Raw genomic sequence first — 24,737 nt, forward strand, 5'->3', positions numbered from 1 at the left:
TTGACATCCTAGGGCTGCTGCTGCAAGTGCAGCTATTTTTCATTGGAGAAAGTCTCTATTTCGATTAATAGTATGTGGTGGCTTTGTCCAAACTGAGGCTGTTTAGAAATTGGTTCTTAACTTTCTTCTGTAGTCTCGCATAACCCTTTTCGATTTCTTTGACCAATTTGCACATGCTGTTTGCCATATCGCGTGCACCAAGAAGAGGGCATGCAATTGCAGGAAAGGAACTCCTCAACAGGTAACTCAAAACTGAAATTGAACGACGACCATTGCAAGCATGTGTAAGTACTTAGTCAACCCACTGACACAGCTTGAGTGTGAATGTCATCTTAAAATAACAACAATTGTGTTTCTGCCTGGTTTCAGGCCAGGGACCTTTCACGTGTGAGGCGAACTTGATAACCGCTACACCACAGAAATCGGCGACTTTGTCGAGCTACTTCAGAGCGTAGCTTCCCAGCAAGAAGAATACCACGGTCGTGGAAGTTTACTCCTCAGGGGTTTTGGGATGAAAGGATCTTTATCGAACTATGTAGTACTAAAACCAAAAGTGTTGCCTTTCTAATTGTTAGAGCTGAGACAACCCCTTTTACAAGGCAATCCACCCAGACTGACTGTGCACATGATAATGGATAGCAAAAGGGTTTCTGCCTGATTTCGAACGAGGGACCTTTATGCATGTTAGGCCAAGGTGATATCCACTACACTACAGAATTTAGCCACGTAGGGTATTACTTTCAGAGGGTAGCATCTAACCACAAAGCGACACATTATCGTGCAAGGTCGACTCTAAGGGGCTTTCCAAAATCCTAGTGCACAATAGGTACTTTCTCAGCTTAATGGGGACCATGCTCATATGTGGAGGCTGATCGGTCCAATGCTAAGCCAGTGTAGCGTGGAGAGGGGATTGAAGCTGTGGTAATTGACATCCTAGGGCTGCTTCTTCAGTGCAGCTGTTTTTCATGGGAGAAACAAAGGCTGTTTAGAAATTGGTTTTTAACAATCTTCTGTAGTCTCGCAAAACCCTTTTTGATTTCTTTGACCAATTTGCACATGCTGTTTGCCATATCGCGTGCACCAAGAAGAGGGCATGCAATTGCAGGAAAGGAACTCCTCAACAGGTACTCAAAACTGAAATTGAACGACGACCATTGCAACTTTAGCCAGTAATGGTCCGCTCAGTCAAAGGCACACAGCCTTTGTCCAGCGACTACTCTGGCGTGACTGCAAACGAGCAGTGCTTTTCCAGTCCTCGTTAGTATAGTGGACAGTATCTCCGCCTGTCACCCGGAAGACCGGGGTTCGATTCCCCGACGGGGAGAGTCTTTTTGCCTTTGTCCCGGACAGTTGAAATTTCCCGCAATATGTCTTCGGCTTGGTTGAGGAGGCTTGCATTTGCAAATGATGGCCAGAAGAAGTCATCGGTTGTTGTGCCGAAATAGCTCAGTTGGGAGAGCGTTAGACTGAAGATCTAAAGGTCCCTGGTTCGATCCCGGGTTTCGGCATTACACCACCTCTGTCTTGCGTACGATGCCAAGAGTCCCCTAACCTTTTGTTTTTGTACTTAAGACGGTTTGGAAGGTAGTCTCTATGTGTGCCATTCTGTGATTTCAGGTTGTTTTACGGAGCAAGCATGTGTAAGAACTTAGTCAACCCACTGACACAGCTTGAGTGTAAATGTCATCTTAAAATAACAACAATTGTGTTTCTGCCTGATTTCAGGCCAGGGACCTTTCACGTGTGAGGCGAACTTGATAACCGCTACACCACAGATACCGGCGACTTTGACGAGCTACTTCAGAGCGTAGGCAAAAGCAGGCTTTCACATTCAGGCCCGTAGGTAACGTTCCTTTTCAAATGCAGATTGCCGGAGAACGTAGGGGCGTAATTTGACAAGTGATGCATTTTTGTCCAACCTTGAGCGATTAAAAGTAATGGCATCAGAACAGTGTAACTACACCAGGGGCATTGCCGGGGCCAGTGCTGTTCCAGTCCTCGTTAGTATAGTGGACAGTATCTCCGCCTGTTGTAATTGACATCCTAGGGCTGCTGCTGCAAATGCAGCTATTTTTCATTGGAGAAAGTCTCTATTTCGATTAATAGTATGTGGTGGCTTTGTCCAAACTGAGGCTGTTTAGAAATTGGTTCTTAACTTTCTTCTGTAGTCTCGCATAACCCTTTTCGATTTCTTTGACCAATTTGCACATGCTGTTTGCCATATCGCGTGCACCAAGAAGAGGGCATGCAATTGCAGGAAAGGAACTCCTCAACAGGTAACTCAAAACTGAAATTGAACGACGACCATTGCAAGCATGTGTAAGTACTTAGTCAACCCACTGACACAGCTTGAGTGTGAATGTCATCTTAAAATAACAACAATTGTGTTTCTGCCTGGTTTCAGGCCAGGGACCTTTCACGTGTGAGGCGAACTTGATAACCGCTACACCACAGAAATCGGCGACTTTGACGAGCTACTTCAGAGCGTAGCTTCCCAGCAAGAAGAATACCACGGTCGTGGAAGTTTACTCCTCAGGGGTTTTGGGATGAAAGGATCTTTATCGAACTTTGTAGTACTAAAACCAAAAGTGTTGCCTTTCTAATTGTTAGAGCTGAGACAACCCCTTTTACAAGGCAATCCACCCAGACTGACTGTGCACATGATAATGGATAGCAAAAGGGTTTCTGCCTGATTTCGAATGTTAGGCCAAGGTGATATCCACTACACTACAGAATTTAGCCACGTAGGGTATTACTTTCAGAGGGTAGCATCTAACCACAAAGCGACACATTATCGTGCAAGGTCGACTCTAAGGGGCTTTCCAAAATCCTAGTGCACAATAGGTACTTTCTCAGCTTAATGGGGACCATGCTCATATGTGGAGGCTGATCGGTCCAATGCTAAGCCAGTGTAGCGTGGAGAGGGGATTGAAGCTGTGGTAATTGACATCCTAGGGCTGCTTCTTCAGTGCAGCTGTTTTTCATGGGAGAAACAAAGGCTGTTTAGAAATTGGTTCTTAACAATCTTCTGTAGTCTCGCAAAACCCTTTTTGATTTCTTTGACCAATTTGCACATGCTGTTTGCCATATCGCGTCCAACAAGAAGAGGGCGCGCAATTGTAGTCAACAGATACTCAAAACTGAAATTGAATAACGACCATTGCAACTTTAGCCAGTAATCGTCCGCTCTGTCAAAGACACAGCCTTTTTTCGGCGACTACTCTGGAGTGACTGCAAAAGATCTAACAGGCAAAAGCAGGTTTTCACATTCAGGCCCGTAGGTAACGTTCCTTTTCAAATGCAGATTGACGGAGAACGTAGGAGCGTAATTTGACAATTGATTCATTTTTGTCCAACCTTGAGCGAGTAAAAGTAATGGCATCAGAACGGCGTAACTACACCAGGGGCATGGCCGGGGGCAGTGCTGTTCCAGTCCTCGTTAGTATAGTGGACAGTATCTCCGCCTGTTGTAATTGACATCCTAGGGCTGCTGCTGCAAGTGCAGCTATTTTTCATGGGAGAAAGTCTCTATTTCGATTAATAGTATGTGGTGGCTTTGTCCAAACTGAGGCTGTTTAGAAATTGGTTCTTAACTTTCTTCTGTAGTCTCGCATAACCCTTTTCGATTTCTTTGACCAATTTGTACTTGCTGCTTGCCCTTTTCGATTTCTTTGACCAATTTGCACATGCTGTTTGCCATATCGCGTGCACCAAGAAGAGGGCATGCAATTGCAGGAAAGGAACTCCTCAACAGGTACTCAAAACTGAAATTGAACGACGACCATTGCAAGCATGTGTAAGTACTTAGTCAACCCACTGACACAGCTTGAGTGTGAATGTCATCTTAAAATAACAACAATTGTGTTTCTGCCTGGTTTCAGGCCAGGGACCTTTCACGTGTGAGGCGAACTTGATAACCGCTACACCACAGAAATCGGCGACTTTGACGAGCTACTTCAGAGCGTAGCTTCCCAGCAAGAAGAATACCACGGTCGTGGAAGTTTACTCCTCAGGGGTTTTGGGATGAAAGGATCTTTATCGAACTTTGTAGTACTAAAACCAAAAGTATTGCCTTTCTAATTGTTAGAGCTGAGACAACCCCTTTTACAAGGCAATCCACCCAGACTGACTGTGCACATGATAATGGATAGCAAAAGGGTTTCTGCCTGATTTCGAACGAGGGACCTTTATGCATGTTAGGCCAAGGTGATATCCACTACACTACAGAATTTAGCCACGTAGGGTATTACTTTCAGAGGGTAGCATCTAACCACAAAGCGACACATTATCGTGCAAGGTCGACTCTAAGGGGCTTTCCAATATCCTAGTGCACAATAGGTACTTTCTCAGCTTAATGGGGACCATGCTCATATGTGGAGGCTGATCGGTCCAATGCTAAGCCAGTGTAGCGTGGAGAGGGGATTGAAGCTGTGGTAATTGACATCCTAGGGCTGCTTCTTCAGTGCAGCTATTTTTCATGGGAGAAACAAAGGCTGTTTAGAAATTGGTTTTTAACAATCTTCTGTAGTCTCGCAAAACCCTTTTTGATTTCTTTGACCAATTTGCACATGCTGTTTGCCATATCGCGTGCACCAAGAAGAGGGCATGCAATTGCAGGAAAGGAACTCCTCAACAGGTACTCAAAACTGAAATTGAACGACGACCATTGCAACTTTAGCCAGTAATGGTCCGCTCAGTCAAAGGCACACAGCCTTTGTCCAGCGACTACTCTGGCGTGACTGCAAACGAGCAGTGCTTTTCCAGTCCTCGTTAGTATAGTGGACAGTATCTCCGCCTGTCACGCGGAAGACCGGGGTTCGATTCCCCGACGGGGAGAGTCTTTTTGCCTTTGTCCCGGACAGTTGAAATTTCCCGCAATACGTCTTCGGCTTGGTTGAGGAGGCTTGCATTTCCAAATGATGGCCAGGAGAAGTCATCGGGTGTTGTGCCAAAATAGCTCAGTTGGGAGAGCTTTAGACTGAAGATCTAAAGGTCCCTGGTTCGATCCCGGGCTTCGGCATTACACCACCTCTGTCTTGCGTACGATGCCAAGAGTTCCCTAACCTTTTGTTTTTGTACTTAAGACGGTTTGGAAGGTAGTCTCTATGTGTGCCATTCTGTGATTTCAGGTTGTTTTACGGAGCAAGCATGTGTAAGAACTTAGTCAACCCACTGACACAGCTTGAGAGTAAATGTCATCTTAAAATAACAACAATTGTGTTTCTGCCTGATTTCAGGCCAGGGACCTTTCACGTGTGAGGCGAACTTGATAACCGCTACACCACAGATACCGGCGACTTTGACGAGCTACTTCAGAGCGTAGGCAAAAGCAGGCTTTCACATTCAGGCTCGTAGGTAACGTTCCTTTTCAAATGCAGATTGCTGGAGAACGTAGGGGCGTAATTTGACAAGTGATGCATTTTTGTCCAACCTTGAGCGATTAAAAGTAATGGCATCAGAACAGCGTAACTACACCAGGGGCATGGCCGGGGCCAGTGCTGTTCCAGTCCTCGTTAGTATAGTGGACAGGATCTCCGCCTGTTGTAATTGACATCCTAGGGCTGCTGCTGCAAGTGCAGCTATTTTTCATTGGAGAAAGTCTCTATTTCGATTAATAGTATGTGGTGGCTTTGTCCAAACTGAGGCTGTTTAGAAATTGGTTCTTAACTTTCTTCTGTAGTCTCGCATAACCCTTTTCGATTTCTTTGACCAATTTGCACATGCTGTTTGCCATATCGCGTGCACCAAGAAGAGGGCATGCAATTGCAGGAAAGGAACTCCTCAACAGGTAACTCAAAACTGAAATTGAACGACGACCATTGCAAGCATGTGTAAGAACTTAGTCAACCCACTGACACAGCTTGAGTGTGAATGTCATCTTAAAATAACAACAATTGTGTTTCTGCCTGGTTTCAGGCCAGGGACCTTTCACGTGTGAGGCGAACTTGATAACCGCTACACCACAGAAATCGGCGACTTTGACGAGCTACTTCAGAGCGTAGCTTCCCAGCAAGAAGAATACCACGGTCGTGGAAGTTTACTCCTCAGGGGTTTTGGGATGAAAGGATCTTTATCGAACTTTGTAGTACTAAAACCAAAAGTGTTGCCTTTCTAATTGTTAGAGCTGAGACAACCCCTTTTACAAGGCAATCCACCCAGACTGACTGTGCACATGATAAAGGATAGCAAAAGGGTTTCTGCCTGATTTCGAACGAGTGACCTTTATGCATGTTAGGCCAAGGTGATATCCACTACACTACAGAATTTAGCCACGTAGGGTATTACTTTCAGAGGGTAGCATCTAAGCACAAAGCGACACATTATCGTGCAAGGTCGACTCTAAGGGGCTTTCCAAAATCCTAGTGCACAATAGGTACTTTCTCAGCTTAATGGGGACCATGCTCATATGTGGAGGCTGATCGGTCCAATGCTAAGCCAGTGTAGCGTGGAGAGGGGATTGAAGCTGTGGTAATTGACATCCTAGGGCTGCTTCTTCAGTGCAGCTGTTTTTCATGGGAGAAACAAAGGCTGTTTAGAAATTGGTTCTTAACAATCTTCTGTAGTCTCGCAAAACCCTTTTTGATTTCTTTGACCAATTTGCACATGCTGTTTGCCATATCGCGTCCAACAAGAAGAGGGCGCGCAATTGTAGTCAACAGATACTCAAAACTGAAATTGAATAACGACCATTGCAACTTTAACCAGTAATCGTCCGCTCTGTCAAAGACACAGCCTTTTTTCGGCGACTACTCTGGAGTGACTGCAAAAGATCTAACAGGCAAAAGCAGGTTTTCACATTCAGGCCCGTAGGTAACGTTCCTTTTCAAATGCAGATTGACGGAGAACGTAGGAGCGTAATTTGACAATTGATTCATTTTTGTCCAACCTTGAGCGAGTAAAAGTAATGGCATCAGAACGGCGTAACTACACCAGGGGCATGGCCGGGGGCAGTGCTGTTCCAGTCCTCGTTAGTATAGTGGACAGGATCTCCGCCTGTTGTAATTGACATCCTAGGGCTGCTGCTGCAAGTGCAGCTATTTTTCATTGGAGAAAGTCTCTATTTCGATTAATAGTATGTGGTGGCTTTGTCCAAACTGAGGCTGTTTAGAAATTGGTTCTTAACTTTCTTCTGTAGTCTCGCATAACCCTTTTCGATTTCTTTGACCAATTTGCACTTGCTGCTTGCCCTTTTCGATTTCTTTGACCAATTTGCACATGCTGTTTGCCATATCGCGTGCACCAAGAAGAGGGCATGCAATTGCAGGAAAGGAACTCCTCAACAGGTACTCAAAACTGAAATTGAACGACGACCATTGCAACTTTAGCCAGTAATGGTCCGCTCAGTCAAAGGCACACAGCCTTTGTCCAGCGACTACTCTGGCGTGACTGCAAACGAGCAGTGATGTTCCAGTCCTCGTTAGTATAGTGGACAGGATCTCCGCCTGTTGTAATTGACATCCTAGGGCTGCTGCTGCAAGTGCAGCTATTTTTCATTGGAGAAAGTCTCTATTTCGATTAATAGTATGTGGTGGCTTTGTCCAAACTGAGGCTGTTTAGAAATTGGTTCTTAACTTTCTTCTGTAGTCTCGCATAACCCTTTTCGATTTCTTTGACCAATTTGTACATGCTGTTTGCCATATTGCGTGCACCAAGAAGAGGGCATGCAATTGCAGGAAAGGAACTCCTCAACAGGTAACTCAAAACTGAAATTGAACGACGACCATTGCAAGCATGTGTAAGTACTTAGTCAACCCACTGACACAGCTTGAGTGTGAATGTCATCTTAAAATAACAACAATTGTGTTTCTGCCTGGTTTCAGGCCAGGGACCTTTCACGTGTGAGGCGAACTTGATAACCGCTACACCACAGAAATCGGCGACTTTGACGAGCTACTTCAGAGCGTAGCTTCCCAGCAAGAAGAATACCACGGTCGTGGAAGTTTACTCCTCAGTGGTTTTGGGATGAAAGGATCTTTATCGAACTTTGTAGTACTAAAACCAAAAGTGTTGCCTTTCTAATTGTTAGAGCTGAGACAATCCCTTTTACAAGGCAATCCACCCAGACTTACTGTGCACATGATAATGGATAGCAAAAGGGTTTCTGCCTGATTTCGAACGAGGGACCTTTATGCATGTTAGGCCAAGGTGATATCCACTACACTACAGAATTTAGCCACGTAGGGTATTACTTTCAGAGGGTAGCATCTAACCACAAAGCGACACATTATCGTGCAAGGTCGACTCTAAGGGGCTTTCCAAAATCCTAGTGCACAATAGGTACTTTCTCAGCTTAATGGGGACCATGCTCATATGTGGAGGCTGATCGGTCCAATGCTAAGCCAGTGTAGCGTGGAGAGGGGATTGAAGCTGTGGTAATTGACATCCTAGGGCTGCTTCTTCAGTGCAGCTGTTTTTCATGGGAGAAACAAAGGCTGTTTAGAAATTGGTTCTTAACAATCTTCTGTAGTCTCGCAAAACCCTTTTTGATTTCTTTGACCAATTTGCACATGCTGTTTGCCATATCGCGTCCAACAAGAAGAGGGCGCGCAATTGTAGTCAACAGATACTCAACACTGAAATTGAATAACGACCATTGCAACTTTAACCAGTAATCGTCCGCTCTGTCAAAGACACAGCCTTTTTTCGGCGACTACTCTGGAGTGACTGCAAAAGATCTAACAGGCAAAAGCAGGTTTTCACATTCAGGCCCGTAGGTAACGTTCCTTTTCAAATGCAGATTGACGGAGAACGTAGGAGCGTAATTTGACAATTGATTCATTTTTGTCCAACCTTGAGCGAGTAAAAGTAATGGCATCAGAACGGCGTAACTACACCAGGGGCATGGCCGGGGGCAGTGCTGTTCCAGTCCTCGTTAGTATAGTGGACAGTATCTCCGCCTGTTGTAATTGACATCCTAGGGCTGCTACTGCAAGTGCAGCTATTTTTCATGGGAGAAAGTCTCTATTTCGATTAATAGTATGTGGTGGCTTTGTCCAAACTGAGGCTGTTTAGAAATTGGTTCTTAACTTTCTTCTGTAGTCTCGCATAATCCTTTTCGATTTCTTTGACCAATTTGCACTTGCTGCTTGCCCTTTTCGATTTCTTTGACCAATTTGCACATCCTGTTTGCCATATCGCGTGCACCAAGAAGAGGGCATGCAATTGCAGGAAAGGAACTCCTCAACAGGTACTCACAACTGAAATTGAACGACGACCATTGCAACTTTAGCCAGTAATGGTCCGCTCAGTCAAAGGCACACAGCCTTTGTCCAGCGACTACTCTCGCGTGACTGCAAACGAGCAGTGCTTTTCCAGTCCTCGTTAGTATAGTGGATAGTATCTCCGCCTGTCACGCGGAAGACCGGGGTTCGATTCCCTGACGGGGAGAGTCTTTTTGCCTTTGTCCCGGACAGTTGAAATTTCCCGCAATACGTCTTCGGCTTGGTTGAGGAGGCTTGCATTTGCAAATGATGGCCAAAAGAAGTCATCGGTTGTTGTGCCGAAATAGCTCAGTTGGGAGAGCGTTAGACTGAAGATCTAAAGGTCCCCTGGTTTGATCCCGGGTTTCGGCATTACACCACCTCTGTCTTGCGTACGATGCCAAGAGTCCCGTAACCTTTTGTTTTTGTACTTAAGACGGTTTGGAAGGTAGTCTCTATGTGTGCCATTCTGTGATTTCAGGTTGTTTTACGGAGCAAGCATGTGTAAGAACTTAGTCAACCCACTGACACAGCTTGAGAGTAAATGTCATCTTAAAATAACAACAATTGTGTTTCTGCCTGATTTCAGGCCAGGGACCTTTCACGTGTGAGGCGAACTTGATAACCGCTACACCACAGATACCGGCGACTTTGACGAGCTACTTCAGAGCGTAGGCAAAAGCAGGCTTTCACATTGAGGCCCGTAGGTAACGTTCCTTTTCAAATGCAGATTGCCGGAGAACGTAGGGGCGTAATTTGACAAGTGATGCATTTTTGTCCAACCTTGAGCGATTAAAAGTAATGGCATCAGAACAGTGTAACTACACCAGGGGCATGGCCGGGGCCAGTGCTGTTCCAGTCCTCGTTAGTATAGTGGACAGTATCTCCGCCTGTTGTAATTGACATCCTAGGGCTGCTGCTGCAAATGCAGCTATTTTTCATTGGAGAAAGTCTCTATTTCGATTAATAGTATGTGGTGGCTTTGTCCAAACTGAGGCTGTTTAGAAATTGGTTCTTAACTTTCTTCTGTAGTCTCGCATAACCCTTTTCGATTTCTTTGACCAATTTGCACATGCTGTTTGCCATATCGCGTGCACCAAGAAGAGGGCATGCAATTGCAGGAAAGGAACTCCTCAACAGGTAACTCAAAACTGAAATTGAACGACGACCATTGCAAGCATGTGTAAGAACTTAGTCAACCCACTGACACAGCTTGAGTGTGAATGTCATCTTAAAATAACAACAATTGTGTTTCTGCCTGGTTTCAGGCCAGGGACCTTTCACGTGTGAGGCGAACTTGATAACCGCTACACCACAGAAATCGGCGACTTTGACGAGCTACTTCAGAGCGTAGCTTCCCAGCAAGAAGAATACCACGGTCGTGGAAGTTTACTCCTCAGGGGTTTTGGGATGAAAGGATCTTTATCGAACTTTGTAGTACTAAAACCAAAAGTGTTGCCTTTCTAATTGTTAGAGCTGAGACAACCCCTTTTACAAGGCAATCCACCCAGACTGACTGTGCACATGATAATGGATAGCAAAAGGGTTTCTCCCTGATTTCGAACGAGGGACCTTTATGCATGTTAGGCCAAGGTGATATCCACTACACTACAGAATTTAGCCACGTAGGGTATTACTTTCAGAGGGTAGCATCTAACCACAAAGCGACACATTATCGTGCAAGGTCGACTCTAAGGGGCTTTCCAAAATCCTAGTGCACAATAGGTACTTTCTCAGCTTAATGGGGACCATGCTCATATGTGGAGGCTGATCGGTCCAATGCTAAGCCAGTGTAGCGTGGAGAGGGGATTGAAGCTGTGGTAATTGACATCCTAGGGGTGCTGCTTCAGTGCAGCTGTTTTTCATGGGAGAAACAAAGGCTGTTTAGAAATTGGTTCTTAACAATCTTCTGTAGTCTCGCAAAACCCTTTTTGATTTCTTTGACCAATTTGCACATGCTGTTTGCCATATCGCGTCCAACAAGAAGAGGGCGCGCAATTGTAGTCAACAGATACTCAAAACTGAAATTGAATAACGACCATTGCAACTTTAGCCAGTAATCGTCCGCTCTGTCAAAGACACAGCCTTTTTTCGGCGACTACTCTGGAGTGACTGCAAAAGATCTAACAGGCAAAAGCAGGTTTTCACATTCAGGCCCGTAGGTAACGTTCCTTTTCAAATGCAGATTGACGGAGAACGTAGGAGCGTAATTTGACAATTGATTCATTTTTGTCCAACCTTGAGCGAGTAAAAGTAATGGCGTCAGAACGGCGTAACTACACCAGGGGCATGGCCGGGGGCAGTGCTGTTCCAGTCCTCGTTAGTATAGTGGACAGTATCTCCGCCTGTTGTAATTGACATCCTAGGGCTGCTGCTGCAAGTGCAGCTATTTTTCATGGGAGAAAGTCTCTATTTCGATTAATAGTATGTGGTGGCTTTGTCCAAACTGAGGCTGTTTAGAAATTGGTTCTTAACTTTCTTCTGTAGTCTCGCATAACCCTTTTCGATTTCTTTGACCAATTTGCACTTGCTGCTTGCCCTTTTCGATTTCTTTGACCAATTTGCACATGCTGTTTGCCATATCGCGTGCACCAAGAAGAGGGCATGCAATTGCAGGAAAGGAACTCCTCAACAGGTACTCAAAACTGAAATTGAACGACGACCATTGCAACTTTAGCCAGTAATGGTCCGCTCAGTCAAAGGCACACAGCCTTTGTCCAGCGACTACTCTGGCGTGACTGCAAACGAGCAGTGATGTTCCAGTCCTCGTTAGTATAGTGGACAGGATCTCCGCCTGTTGTAATTGACATCCTAGGGCTGCTGCTGCAAGTGCAGCTATTTTTCATTGGAGAAAGTCTCTATTTCGATTAATAGTATGTGGTGGCTTTGTCCAAACTGAGGCTGTTTAGAAATTGGTTCTTAACTTTCTTCTGTAGTCTCGCATAACCCTTTTCGATTTCTTCTACCAATTTGCACATGCTGTTTGCCATATTGCGTGCACCAAGAAGAGGGCATGCAATTGCAGGAAAGGAACTCCTCAACAGGTAACTCAAAACTGAAATTGAACGACGACCATTGCAAGCATGTGTAAGTACTTAGTCAACCCACTGACACAGCTTGAGTGTGAATGTCATCTTAAAATAACAACAATTGTGTTTCTGCCTGGTTTCAGGCCAGGGACCTTTCACGTGTGAGGCGAACTTGATAACCGCTACACCACAGAAATCGGCGACTTTGACGAGCTACTTCAGAGCGTAGCTTCCCAGCAAGAAGAATACCACGGTCGTGGAAGTTTACTCCTCAGGGGTTTTGGGATGAAAGGATCTTTATCGAACTTTGTAGTACTAAAACCAAAAGTGTTGCCTTTCTAATTGTTAGAGCTGAGACAACCCCTTTTACAAGGCAATCCACCCAGACTGACTGTGCACATGATAATGGATAGCAAAAGGGTTTCTGCCTGATTTCGAATGTTAGGCCAAGGTGATATCCACTACACTACAGAATTTAGCCACGTAGGGTATTACTTTCAGAGGGTAGCATCTAACCACAAAGCAACACATTATCGTGCAAGGTCGACTCTAAGGGGCTTTCCAAAATCCTAGTGCACAATAGGTACTTTCTCAGCTTAATGGGGACCATGCTCATATGTGGAGGCTGATCGGTCCAATGCTAAGCCAGTGTAGCGTGGAGAGGGGATTGAAGCTGTGGTAATTGACATCCTAGGGGTGCTGCTTCAGTGCAGCTGTTTTTCATGGGAGAAACAAAGGCTGTTTAGAAATTGGTTCTTAACAATCTTCTGTAGTCTCGCAAAACCCTTTTTGATTTCTTTGACCAATTTGCACATGCTGTTTGCCATATCGCGTCCAACAAGAAGAGGGCGCGCAATTGTAGTCAACAGATACTCAAAACTGAAATTGAATAACGACCATTGCAACTTTAGCCAGTAATCGTCCGCTCTGTCAAAGACACAGCCTTTTTTCGGCGACTACTCTGGAGTGACTGCAAAAGATCTAACAGGCAAAAGCAGGTTTTCACATTCAGGCCCGTAGGTAACGTTCCTTTTCAAATGCAGATTGACGGAGAACGTAGGAGCGTAATTTGACAATTGATTCATTTTTGTCCAACCTTGAGCGAGTAAAAGTAATGGCATCAGAACGGCGTAACTACACCAGGGGCATGGCCGGGGGCAGTGCTGTTCCAGTCCTCGTTAGTATAGTGGACAGTATCTCCGCCTGTTGTAATTGACATCCTAGGGCTGCTACTGCAAGTGCAGCTATTTTTCATGGGAGAAAGTCTCTATTTCGATTAATAGTATGTGGTGGCTTTGTCCAAACTGAGGCTGTTTAGAAATTGGTTCTTAACTTTCTTCTGTAGTCTCGCATAATCCTTTTCGATTTCTTTGACCAATTTGCACTTGCTACTTGCCCTTTTCGATTTCTTTGACCAATTTGCACATCCTGTTTGCCATATCGCGTGCACCAAGAAGAGGGCATGCAATTGCAGGAAAGGAACTCCTCAACAGGTACTCACAACTGAAATTGAACGACGACCATTGCAACTTTAGCCAGTAATGGTCCGCTCAGTCAAAGGCACACAGCCTTTGTCCAGCGACTACTCTGGCGTGACTGCAAACGAGCAGTGCTTTTCCAGTCCTCGTTAGTATAGTGGACAGTATCTCCGCCTGTCACGCGTAAGACCGGGGTTCGATTCCCTGACGGGGAGAGTCTTTTTGCCTTTGTCCCGGACAGTTGAAATTTCCCGCAATACGTCTTCGGCTTGGTTGAGGAGGCTTGCATTTGCAAATGATGGCCAAAAGAAGTCATCGGTTGTTGTGCCGAAATAGCTCAGTTGGGAGAGCGTTAGACTGAAGATCTAAAGGTCCCCTGGTTTGATCCCGGGTTTCGGCATTACACCACCTCTGTCTTGCGTACGATGCCAAGAGTCCCGTAACCTTTTGTTTTTGTACTTAAGACGGTTTGGAAGGTAGTCTCTATGTGTGCCATTCTGTGATTTCAGGTTGTTTTACGGAGCAAGCATGTTTAAGAACTTAGTCAACCCACTGACACAGCTTGAGAGTAAATGTCATCTTAAAATAACAACAATTGTGTTTCTGCCTGATTTCAGGCCAGGGACCTTTCACGTGTGAGGCGAACTTGATAACCGCTACACCACAGATACCGGCGACTTTGACGAGCTACTTCAGAGCGTAGGCAAAAGCAGGCTTTCACATTCAGGCCCGTAGGTAACGTTCCTTTTCAAATGCAGATTGCTGGAGAACGTAGGGGCGTAATTTGACAAGTGATGCATTTTTGTCCAACCTTGAGCGATTAAAAGTAATGGCATCAGAACAGCGTAACTACACCAGGGGCATGGCCGGGGCCAGTGCTGTTCCAGTCCTCGTTAGTATAGTGGACAGGATCTCCGCCTGTTGTAATTGACATCCTAGGGCTGCTGCTGCAAGTGCAGCTATTTTTCATTGGAGAAAGTCTCTATTTCGATTAATAGTATGTGGTGGCTTTGTCCAAACTGAGGCTGTTTAGAAATTGGTTCTTAACTTTCTTCTGTAGTCTCGCATAACCCTTTTCGATTTCTTTGACCAATTTGCACATGCTGTTTGCCATATCGCGTGCACCAAGAAGAGGGCATGCAATTGCAGGAAAGGAACTCCTCAACAGGTAACTCAAAACTGAAATTGAACGACGACCATTGCAAGCATGTGTAAGTACTTAGTCAACCCACTGACACAGCTTGAGTGTGAATGTCATCTTAAAATAACAACAATTGTGTTTCTGCCTGGTTTCAGGCCAGGGACCTTTCACGTGTGAGGCGAACTTGATAACCGCTACACCACAGAAATCGGCGACTTTGACGAGCTACTTCAGAGCGTAGCTTCCCAGCAAGAAGAATACCACGGTCGTGGAAGTTTACTCCTCAGGGGTTTTGGGATGAAAGGATCTTTATCGAACTTTGTAGTACTAAAACCAAAAGTGTTGCCTTTCTAATTGTTAGAGCTGAGACAACCCCTTTTACAAGGCAATCCACCCAGACTGACTGTGCACATGATAATGGATAGCAAAAGGGTTTCTGCCTGATTTCGAACGAGGGACCTTTATGCATGTTAGGCCAAGGTGATATCCACTACACTACAGAATTTAGCCACGTAGGGTATTACTTTCAGAGTGTAGCATCTAACCACAAAGCGACACATTATCGTGCAAGGTCGACTCTAAGGGGCTTTCCAAAATCCTAGTGCACAATAGGTACTTTCTCAGCTTAATGGGGACCATGCTCATATGTGGAGGCTGATCGGTCCAATGCTAAGCCAGTGTAGCGTGGAGAGGGGATTGAAGCTGTGGTAATTGACATCCTAGGGCTGCTTCTTCAGTGCAGCTGTTTTTCATGGGAGAAACAAAGGCTGTTTAGAAATTGGTTTTTAACAATCTTCTGTAGTCTCGCAAAACCCTTTTTGATTTCTTTGACCAATTTGCACATGCTGTTTGCCATATCGCGTGCACCAAGAAGAGGGCATGCAATTGCAGGAAAGGAACTCCTCAACAGGTACTCAAAACTGAAATTGAACGACGACCATTGCAACTTTAGCCAGTAATGGTCCGCTCAGTCAAAGGCACACAGCCTTTGTCCAGCGACTACTCTGGCGTGACTGCAAACGAGCAGTGCTTTTCCAGTCCTCGTTAGTATAGTGGACAGTATCTCCGCCTGTCACGCGGAAGACCGGGGTTCGATTCCCCGACGGGGAGAGTCTTTTTGCCTTTGTCCCGGACAGTTGAAATTTCCCGCAATACGTCTTCGGCTTGGTTGAGGAGGCTTGCATTTCCAAATGATGGCCAGAAGAAGTCATCGGGTGTTGTGCCAAAATAGCTCAGTTGGGAGAGCGTTAGACTGAAGATCTAAAGGTCCCTGGTTCTATCCCGGGCTTCGGCATTACACCACCTCTGTCTTGCGTACGATGCCAAGAGTTCCCTAACCTTTTGTTTTTGTACTTAAGACGGTTTGGAAGGTAGTCTCTATGTGTGCCATTCTGTGATTTCAGGTTGTTTTACGGAGCAAGCATGTGTAAGAACTTAGTCAACCCACTGACACAGCTTGAGTGTAAATGTCATCTTAAAATAACAACAATTGTGTTTCTGCCTGATTTCAGGCCAGGGACCTTTCACGTGTGAGGCAAACTTGATAACCGCTACACCACAGATACCGGCGACTTTGACGAGCTACTTCAGAGCGTAGGCAAAAGCAGGCTTTCACATTCAGGCCCGTAGGTAACGTTCCTTTTCAAATGCAGATTGCCGGAGAACGTAGGGGCGTAATTTGACAAGTGATGCATTTTTGTCCAACCTTGAGCGATTAAAAGTAATGGCATCAGAACAGCGTAAGTACACCAGGGGCATGGCCGGGGCCAGTGCTGTTCCAGTCCTCGTTAGTATAGTGGACAGGATCTCCGCCTGTTGTAATTGACATCCTAGGGCTGCTGCTGCAAGTGCAGCTATTTTTCATTGGAGAAAGTCTCTATTTCGATTAATAGTATGTGGTGGCTTTGTCCAAACTGAGGCTGTTTAGAAATTGGTTCTTAACTTTCTTCTGTAGTCTCGCATAACCCTTTTCGATTTCTTTGACCAATTTGCACATGCTGTTTGCCATATCGCGTGCACCAAGAAGAGGGCATGCAATTGCAGGAAAGGAACTCCTCAACAGGTAACTCAAAACTGAAATTGAACGACGACCATTGCAAGCATGTGTAAGAACTTAGTCAACCCACTGACACAGCTTGAGTGTGAATGTCATCTTAAAATAACAACAATTGTGTTTCTGCCTGGTTTCAGGCCAGGGACCTTTCACGTGTGAGGCGAACTTGATAACCGCTACACCACAGAAATCGGCGACTTTGACGAGCTACTTCAGAGCGTAGCTTCCCAGCAAGAAGAATACCACGGTCGTGGAAGTTTACTCCTCAGGGGTTTTGGGATGAAAGGATCTTTATCGAACTTTGTAGTACTAAAACCAAAAGTGTTGCCTTTCTAATTGTTAGAGCTGAGACAACCCCTTTTACAAGGCAATCCACCCAGACTGACTGTGCACATGATAATGGATAGCAAAAGGGTTTCTCCCTGATTTCGAACGAGGGACCTTTATGCATGTTAGGCCAAGGTGATATCCACTACACTACAGAATTTAGCCACGTAGGGTATTACTTTCAGAGGGTAGCATCTAACCACAAAGCGACACATTATCGTGCAAGGTCGACTCTAAGGGGCTTTCCAAAATCCTAGTGCACAATAGGTACTTTCTCAGCTTAATGGGGACCATGCTCATATGTGGAGGCTGATCGGTCCAATGCTAAGCCAGTGTAGCGTGGAGAGGGGATTGAAGCTGTGGTAATTGACATCCTAGGGCTGCTTCTTCAGTGCAGCTGTTTTTCATGGGAGAAACAAAGGCTGTTTAGAAATTGGTTTTTAACAATCTTCTGTAGTCTCGCAAAACCCTTTTTGATTTCTTTGACCAATTTGCACATGCTGTTTGCCATATCGCGTGCAACAAGAAGAGGGCATGCAATTGCAGGAAAGGAACTCCTCAACAGGTACTCAAAACTGAAATTGAACGACGACCATTGCAACTTTAGCCAGTAATGGTCCGCTCAGTCAAAGGCACACAGCCTTTGTCCAGCGACTACTCTGGCGTGACTGCAAACGAGCAGTGCTTTTCCAGTCCTCGTTAGTATAGTGGACAGTATCTTCGCCTGTCACGCGGAAGACCGGGGTTCGATTCCCCGACGGGGAGAGTCTTTTTGCCTTTGTCCCGGACAGTTGAAATTTCCTGCAATATGTCTTCGGCTTGGTTGAGGAGGCTTGCATTTGCAAATGATGGCCAGAAGAAGTCATCGGTTGTTGTGCCGAAATAGCTCAGTTGGGAGAGCGTTAGACTGAAGATCTAAAGGTCCCTGGTTCGATCCCGGGTTTCGGCATTACACCACCTCTGTCTTGCGTACGATGCCAAGAGTCCCCTAACCTTTTGTTTTTGTACTTAAGACGGTTTGGAAGGTAGTCTCTATGTGTGCCATTCTGTGATTTCAGGTTGTTTTACGGAGCAAGCATGTGTAAGAACTTAGTCAACCCACTGACACAGCTTGAGAGTAAATGTCATATTAAAATAACAACAATTGTGTTTCTGCCTGATTTCAGGCCAGGGACCTTTCACGTGTGAGGCGAACTTGATAACCGCTACACCACAGATACCGGCGACTTTGACGAGCTACTTCAGAGCGTAGGCAAAAGCAGGCTTTCACATTCAGGCTCGTAGGTAACGTTCCTTTTCAAATGCAGATTGCTGGAGAACGTAGGGGCGTAATTTGACAAGTGATGCATTTTTGTCCAACCTTGAGCGATTAAAAGTAATGGCATCAGAACAGCGTAACTACACCAGGGGCATGGCCGGGGCCAGTGCTGTTCCAGTCCTCGTTAGTATAGTGGACAGGATCTCCGCCTGTTGTAATTGACATCCTAGGGCTGCTGCTGCAAGTGCAGCTATTTTTCATTGGAGAAAGTCTCTATTTCGATTAATAGTATGTGGTGGCTTTGTCCAAACTGAGGCTGTTTAGAAATTGGTTCTTAACTTTCTTCTGTAGTCTCGCATAACCCTTTTCGATTTCTTTGACCAATTTGCACATGCTGTTTGCCATATCGCGTGCACCAAGAAGAGGGCATGCAATTGCAGGAAAGGAACTCCTCAACAGGTAACTCAAAACTGAAATTGAACGACGACCATTGCAAGCATGTGTAAGAACTTAGTCAACCCACTGACACAGCTTGAGTGTGAATGTCATCTTAAAATAACAACAATTGTGTTTCTGCCTGGTTTCAGGCCAGGGACCTTTCACGTGTGAGGCGAACTTGATAACCGCTACACCACAGAAATCGGCGACTTTGACGAGCTACTTCAGAGCGTAGCTTCCCAGCAAGAAGAATACCACGGTCGTGGAAGTTTACTCCTCAGGGGTTTTGGGATGAAAGGATCTTTATCGAACTTTGTAGTACTAAAACCAAAAGTGTTGCCTTTCTAATTGTTAGAGCTGAGACAACCCCTTTTACAAGGCAATCCACCCAGACTGACTGTGCACATGATAAAGGATAGCAAAAGGGTTTCTGCCTGATTTCGAACGAGTGACCTTTATGCATGTTAGGCCAAGGTGATATCCACTACACTACAGAATTTAGCCACGTAGGGTATTACTTTCAGAGGGTAGCATCTAAGCACAAAGCGACACATTATCGTGCAAGGTCGACTCTAAGGGGCTTTCCAAAATCCTAGTGCACAATAGGTACTTTCTCAGCTTAATGGGGACCATGCTCATATGTGGAGGCTGATCGGTCCAATGCTAAGCCAGTGTAGCGTGGAGAGGGGATTGAAGCTGTGGTAATTGACATCCTAGGGCTGCTTCTTCAGTGCAGCTGTTTTTCATGGGAGAAACAAAGGCTGTTTAGAAATTGGTTCTTAACAATCTTCTGTAGTCTCGCAAAACCCTTTTTGATTTCTTTGACCAATTTGCACATGCTGTTTGCCATATCGCGTCCAACAAGAAGAGGGCGCGCAATTGTAGTCAACAGATACTCAAAACTGAAATTGAATAACGACCATTGCAACTTTAACCAGTAATCGTCCGCTCTGTCAAAGACACAGCCTTTTTTCGGCGACTACTCTGGAGTGACTGCAAAAGATCTAACAGGCAAAAGCAGGTTTTCACATTCAGGCCCGTAGGTAACGTTCCTTTTCAAATGCAGATTGACGGAGAACGTAGGAGCGTAATTTGACAATTGATTCATTTTTGTCCAACCTTGAGCGAGTAAAAGTAATGGCATCAGAACGGCGTAACTACACCAGGGGCATGGCCGGGGGCAGTGCTGTTCCAGTCCTCGTTAGTATAGTGGACAGGATCTCCGCCTGTTGTAATTGACATCCTAGGGCTGCTGCTGCAAGTGCAGCTATTTTTCATTGGAGAAAGTCTCTATTTCGATTAATAGTATGTGGTGGCTTTGTCCAAACTGAGGCTGTTTAGAAATTGGTTCTTAACTTTCTTCTGTAGTCTCGCATAACCCTTTTCGATTTCTTTGACCAATTTGCACATGCTGTTTGCCATATCGCGTGCACCAAGAAGAGGGCATGCAATTGCAGGAAAGGAACTCCTCAACAGGTAACTCAAAACTGAAATTGAACGACGACCATTGCAAGCATGTGTAAGAACTTAGTCAACCCACTGACACAGCTTGAGTGTGAATGTCATCTTAAACTAACAACAATTGTGTTTCTGCCTGGTTTCAGGCCAGGGACCTTTCACGTGTGAGGCGAACTTGATAACCGCTACACCACAGAAATCGGCGACTTTGACGAGCTACTTCAGAGCGTAGCTTCCCAGCAAGAAGAATACCACGGTCGTGGAAGTTTACTCCTCAGGGGTTTTGGGATGAAAGGATCTTTATCGAACTTTGTAGTACTAAAACCAAAAGTGTTGCCTTTCTAATTGTTAGAGCTGAGACAACCCCTTTTACAAGGCAATCCACCCAGACTGACTGTGCACATGATAATGGATAGCAAAAGGGTTTCTCCCTGATTTCGAACGAGGGACCTTTATGCATGTTAGGCCAAGGTGATATCCACTACACTACAGAATTTAGCCACGTAGGGTATTACTTTCAGAGGGTAGCATCTAACCACAAAGCGACACATTATCGTGCAAGGTCGACTCTAAGGGGCTTTCCAAAATCCTAGTGCACAATAGGTACTTTCTCAGCTTAATGGGGACCATGCTCATATGTGGAGGCTGATCGGTCCAATGCTAAGCCAGTGTAGCGTGGAGAGGGGATTGAAGCTGTGGTAATTGACATCCTAGGGCTGCTTCTTCAGTGCAGCTGTTTTTCATGGGAGAAACAAAGGCTGTTTAGAAATTGGTTCTTAACAATCTTCTGTAGTCTCGCAAAACCCTTTTTGATTTCTTTGACCAATTTGCACATGCTGTTTGCCATATCGCGTCCAACAAGAAGAGGGCGCGCAATTGTAGTCAACAGATACTCAAAACTGAAATTGAATAACGACCATTGCAACTTTAGCCAGTAATCGTCCGCTCTGTCAAAGACACAGCCTTTTTTCGGCGACTACTCTGGAGTGACTGCAAAAGATCTAACAGGCAAAAGCAGGTTTTCACATTCAGGCCCGTAGGTAATGTTCCTTTTCAAATGCAGATTGACGGAGAACGTAGGAGCGTAATTGGACAATTGATTCATTTTTGTCCAACCTTGAGCGAGTAAAAGTAATGGCATCAGAACGGCGTAACTACACCAGGGGCATGGCCGGGGGCAGTGCTGTTCCAGTCCTCGTTAGTATAGTGGACAGTATCTCCGCCTGTTGTAATTGACATCCTAGGGCTGCTGCTGCAAGTGCAGCTATTTTTCATGGGAGAAAGTCTCTATTTCGATTAATAGTATGTGGTGGCTTTGTCCAAACTGAGGCTGTTTAGAAATTGGTTCTTAACTTTCTTCTGTAGTCTCGCATAACCCTTTTCGATTTCTTTGACCAATTTGCACTTGCTGCTTGCCCTTTTCGATTTCTTTGACCAATTTGCACATGCTGTTTGCCATATCGCGTGCACCAAGAAGAGGGCATGCAATTGCAGGAAAGGAACTCCTCAACAGGTACTCAAAACTGAAATTGAACGACGACCATTGCAACTTTAGCCAGTAATGGTCCGCTCAGTCAAAGGCACACAGCCTTTGTCCAGCGACTACTCTGGCGTGACTGCAAACGAGCAGTGATGTTCCAGTCCTCGTTAGTATAGTGGACAGGATCTCCGCCTGTTGTAATTGACATCCTAGGGCTGCTGCTGCAAGTGCAGCTATTTTTCATTGGAGAAAGTCTCTATTTCGATTAATAGTATGTGGTGGCTTTGTCCAAACTGAGGCTGTTTAGAAATTGGTTCTTAACTTTCTTCTGTAGTCTCGCATAACCCTTTTCGATTTCTTTGACCAATTTGTACATGCTGTTTGCCATATTGCGTGCACCAAGAAGAGGGCATGCAATTGCAGGAAAGGAACTCCTCAACAGGTAACTCAAAACTGAAATTGAACGACGACCATTGCAAGCATGTGTAAGTACTTAGTCAACCCACTGACACAGCTTGAGTGTGAATGTCATCTTAAAATAACAACAATTGTGTTTCTGCCTGGTTTCAGGCCAGGGACCTTTCACGTGTGAGGCGAACTTGATAACCGCTACACCACAGAAATCGGCGACTTTGACGAGCTACTTCAGAGCGTAGCTTCCCAGCAAGAAGAATACCACGGTCGTGGAAGTTTACTCCTCAGTGGTTTTGGGATGAAAGGATCTTTATCGAACTTTGTAGTACTAAAACCAAAAGTGTTGCCTTTCTAATTGTTAGAGCTGAGACAATCCCTTTTACAAGGCAATCCACCCAGACTTACTGTGCACATGATAATGGATAGCAAAAGGGTTTCTGCCTGATTTCGAACGAGGGACCTTTATGCATGTTAGGCCAAGGTGATATCCACTACACTACAGAATTTAGCCACGTAGGGTATTACTTTCAGAGGGTAGCATCTAACCACAAAGCGACACATTATCGTGCAAGGTCGACTCTAAGGGGCTTTCCAAAATCCTAGTGCACAATAGGTACTTTCTCAGCTTAATGGGGACCATGCTCATATGTGGAGGCTGATCGGTCCAATGCTAAGCCAGTGTAGCGTGGAGAGGGGATTGAAGCTGTGGTAATTGACATCCTAGGGCTGCTTCTTCAGTGCAGCTGTTTTTCATGGGAGAAACAAAGGCTGTTTAGAAATTGGTTCTTAACAATCTTCTGTAGTCTCGCAAAACCCTTTTTGATTTCTTTGACCAATTTGCACATGCTGTTTGCCATATCGCGTCCAACAAGAAGAGGGCGCGCAATTGTAGTCAACAGATACTCAAAACTGAAATTGAATAACGACCATTGCAACTTTAACCAGTAATCGTCCGCTCTGTCAAAGACACAGCCTTTTTTCGGCGACTACTCTGGAGTGACTGCAAAAGATCTAACAGGCAAAAGCAGGTTTTCACATTCAGGCCCGTAGGTAACGTTCCTTTTCAAATGCAGATTGACGGAGAACGTAGGAGCGTAATTTGACAATTGATTCATTTTTGTCCAACCTTGAGCGAGTAAAAGTAATGGCATCAGAACGGCGTAACTACACCAGGGGCATGGCCGGGGGCAGTGCTGTTCCAGTCCTCGTTAGTATAGTGGACAGTATCTCCGCCTGTTGTAATTGACATCCTAGGGCTGCTACTGCAAGTGCAGCTATTTTTCATGGGAGAAAGTCTCTATTTCGATTAATAGTATGTGGTGGCTTTGTCCAAACTGAGGCTGTTTAGAAATTGGTTCTTAACTTTCTTCTGTAGTCTCGCATAATCCTTTTCGATTTCTTTGACCAATTTGCACTTGCTGCTTGCCCTTTTCGATTTCTTTGACCAATTTGCACATCCTGTTTGCCATATCGCGTGCACCAAGAAGAGGGCATGCAATTGCAGGAAAGGAACTCCTCAACAGGTACTCACAACTGAAATTGAACGACGACCATTGCAACTTTAGCCAGTAATGGTCCGCTCAGTCAAAGGCACACAGCCTTTGTCCAGCGACTACTCTGGCGTGACTGCAAACGAGCAGTGCTTTTCCAGTCCTCGTTAGTATAGTGGACAGTATCTCCGCCTGTCACGCGTAAGACCGGGGTTCGATTCCCTGACGGGGAGAGTCTTTTTGCCTTTGTCCCGGATAGTTGAAATTTCCCGCAATACGTCTTCGGCTTGGTTGAGGAGGCTTGCATTTGCAAATGATGGCCAAAAGAAGTCATCGGTTGTTGTGCCGAAATAGCTCAGTTGGGAGAGCGTTAGACTGAAGATCTAAAGGTCCCCTGGTTTGATCCCGGGTTTCGGCATTACACCACCTCTGTCTTGCGTACGATGCCAAGAGTCCCGTAACCTTTTGTTTTTGTACTTAAGACGGTTTGGAAGGTAGTCTCTATGTGTGCCATTCTGTGATTTCAGGTTGTTTTACGGAGCAAGCATGTGTAAGAACTTAGTCAACCCACTGACACAGCTTGAGAGTAAATGTCATCTTAAAATAACAACAATTGTGTTTCTGCCTGATTTCAGGCCAGGGACCTTTCACGTGTGAGGCGAACTTGATAACCGCTACACCACAGATACCGGCGACTTTGACGAGCTACTTCAGAGCGTAGGCAAAAGCAGGCTTTCACATTCAGGCCCGTAGGTAACGTTCCTTTTCAAATGCAGATTGCTGGAGAACGTAGGGGCGTAATTTGACAAGTGATGCATTTTTGTCCAACCTTGAGCGATTAAAAGTAATGGCATCAGAACAGCGTAACTACACCAGGGGCATGGCCGGGGCCAGTGCTGTTCCAGTCCTCGTTAGTATAGTGGACAGGATCTCCGCCTGTTGTAATTGACATCCTAGGGCTGCTGCTGCAA

The 24,737-nt window shown here is 45.3% G+C and overlaps 6 non-coding genes across 6 annotated transcripts; all 6 read left to right on the forward strand.

Moving 5' to 3' along the window:
- The first annotated feature begins 1,435 nt into the window (after nt 1-1,435).
- trnaf-gaa (transfer RNA phenylalanine (anticodon GAA)) lies at nt 1,436-1,508 on the forward strand. Its single transcript has one exon. It is a non-coding gene; the product is annotated as a tRNA-Phe (tRNA).
- Nucleotides 1,509-4,764: 3,256 nt separating this feature from the next.
- On the forward strand, nt 4,765-4,836 carry trnad-guc (transfer RNA aspartic acid (anticodon GUC)). Its single transcript has one exon. It is a non-coding gene; the product is annotated as a tRNA-Asp (tRNA).
- Nucleotides 4,837-9,315: 4,479 nt separating this feature from the next.
- trnad-guc (transfer RNA aspartic acid (anticodon GUC)) lies at nt 9,316-9,387 on the forward strand. Its single transcript has one exon. It is a non-coding gene; the product is annotated as a tRNA-Asp (tRNA).
- A 6,499-nt stretch (nt 9,388-15,886) lies between these two features.
- trnad-guc (transfer RNA aspartic acid (anticodon GUC)) lies at nt 15,887-15,958 on the forward strand. The gene has a single exon. It is a non-coding gene; the product is annotated as a tRNA-Asp (tRNA).
- A 1,963-nt stretch (nt 15,959-17,921) lies between these two features.
- On the forward strand, nt 17,922-17,993 carry trnad-guc (transfer RNA aspartic acid (anticodon GUC)). The gene has a single exon. It is a non-coding gene; the product is annotated as a tRNA-Asp (tRNA).
- Nucleotides 17,994-18,104: 111 nt separating this feature from the next.
- Nucleotides 18,105-18,177, forward strand: trnaf-gaa (transfer RNA phenylalanine (anticodon GAA)). The gene has a single exon. It is a non-coding gene; the product is annotated as a tRNA-Phe (tRNA).
- The last annotated feature ends 6,560 nt before the right edge of the window (nt 18,178-24,737 follow it).

The sequence above is a fragment of the Channa argus genome, unplaced genomic scaffold, assembly GCF_033026475.1.
Source record: "Channa argus isolate prfri unplaced genomic scaffold, Channa argus male v1.0 Contig076, whole genome shotgun sequence".
In the NCBI taxonomy this organism is placed as follows: Eukaryota; Metazoa; Chordata; class Actinopteri; order Anabantiformes; family Channidae; genus Channa; species Channa argus.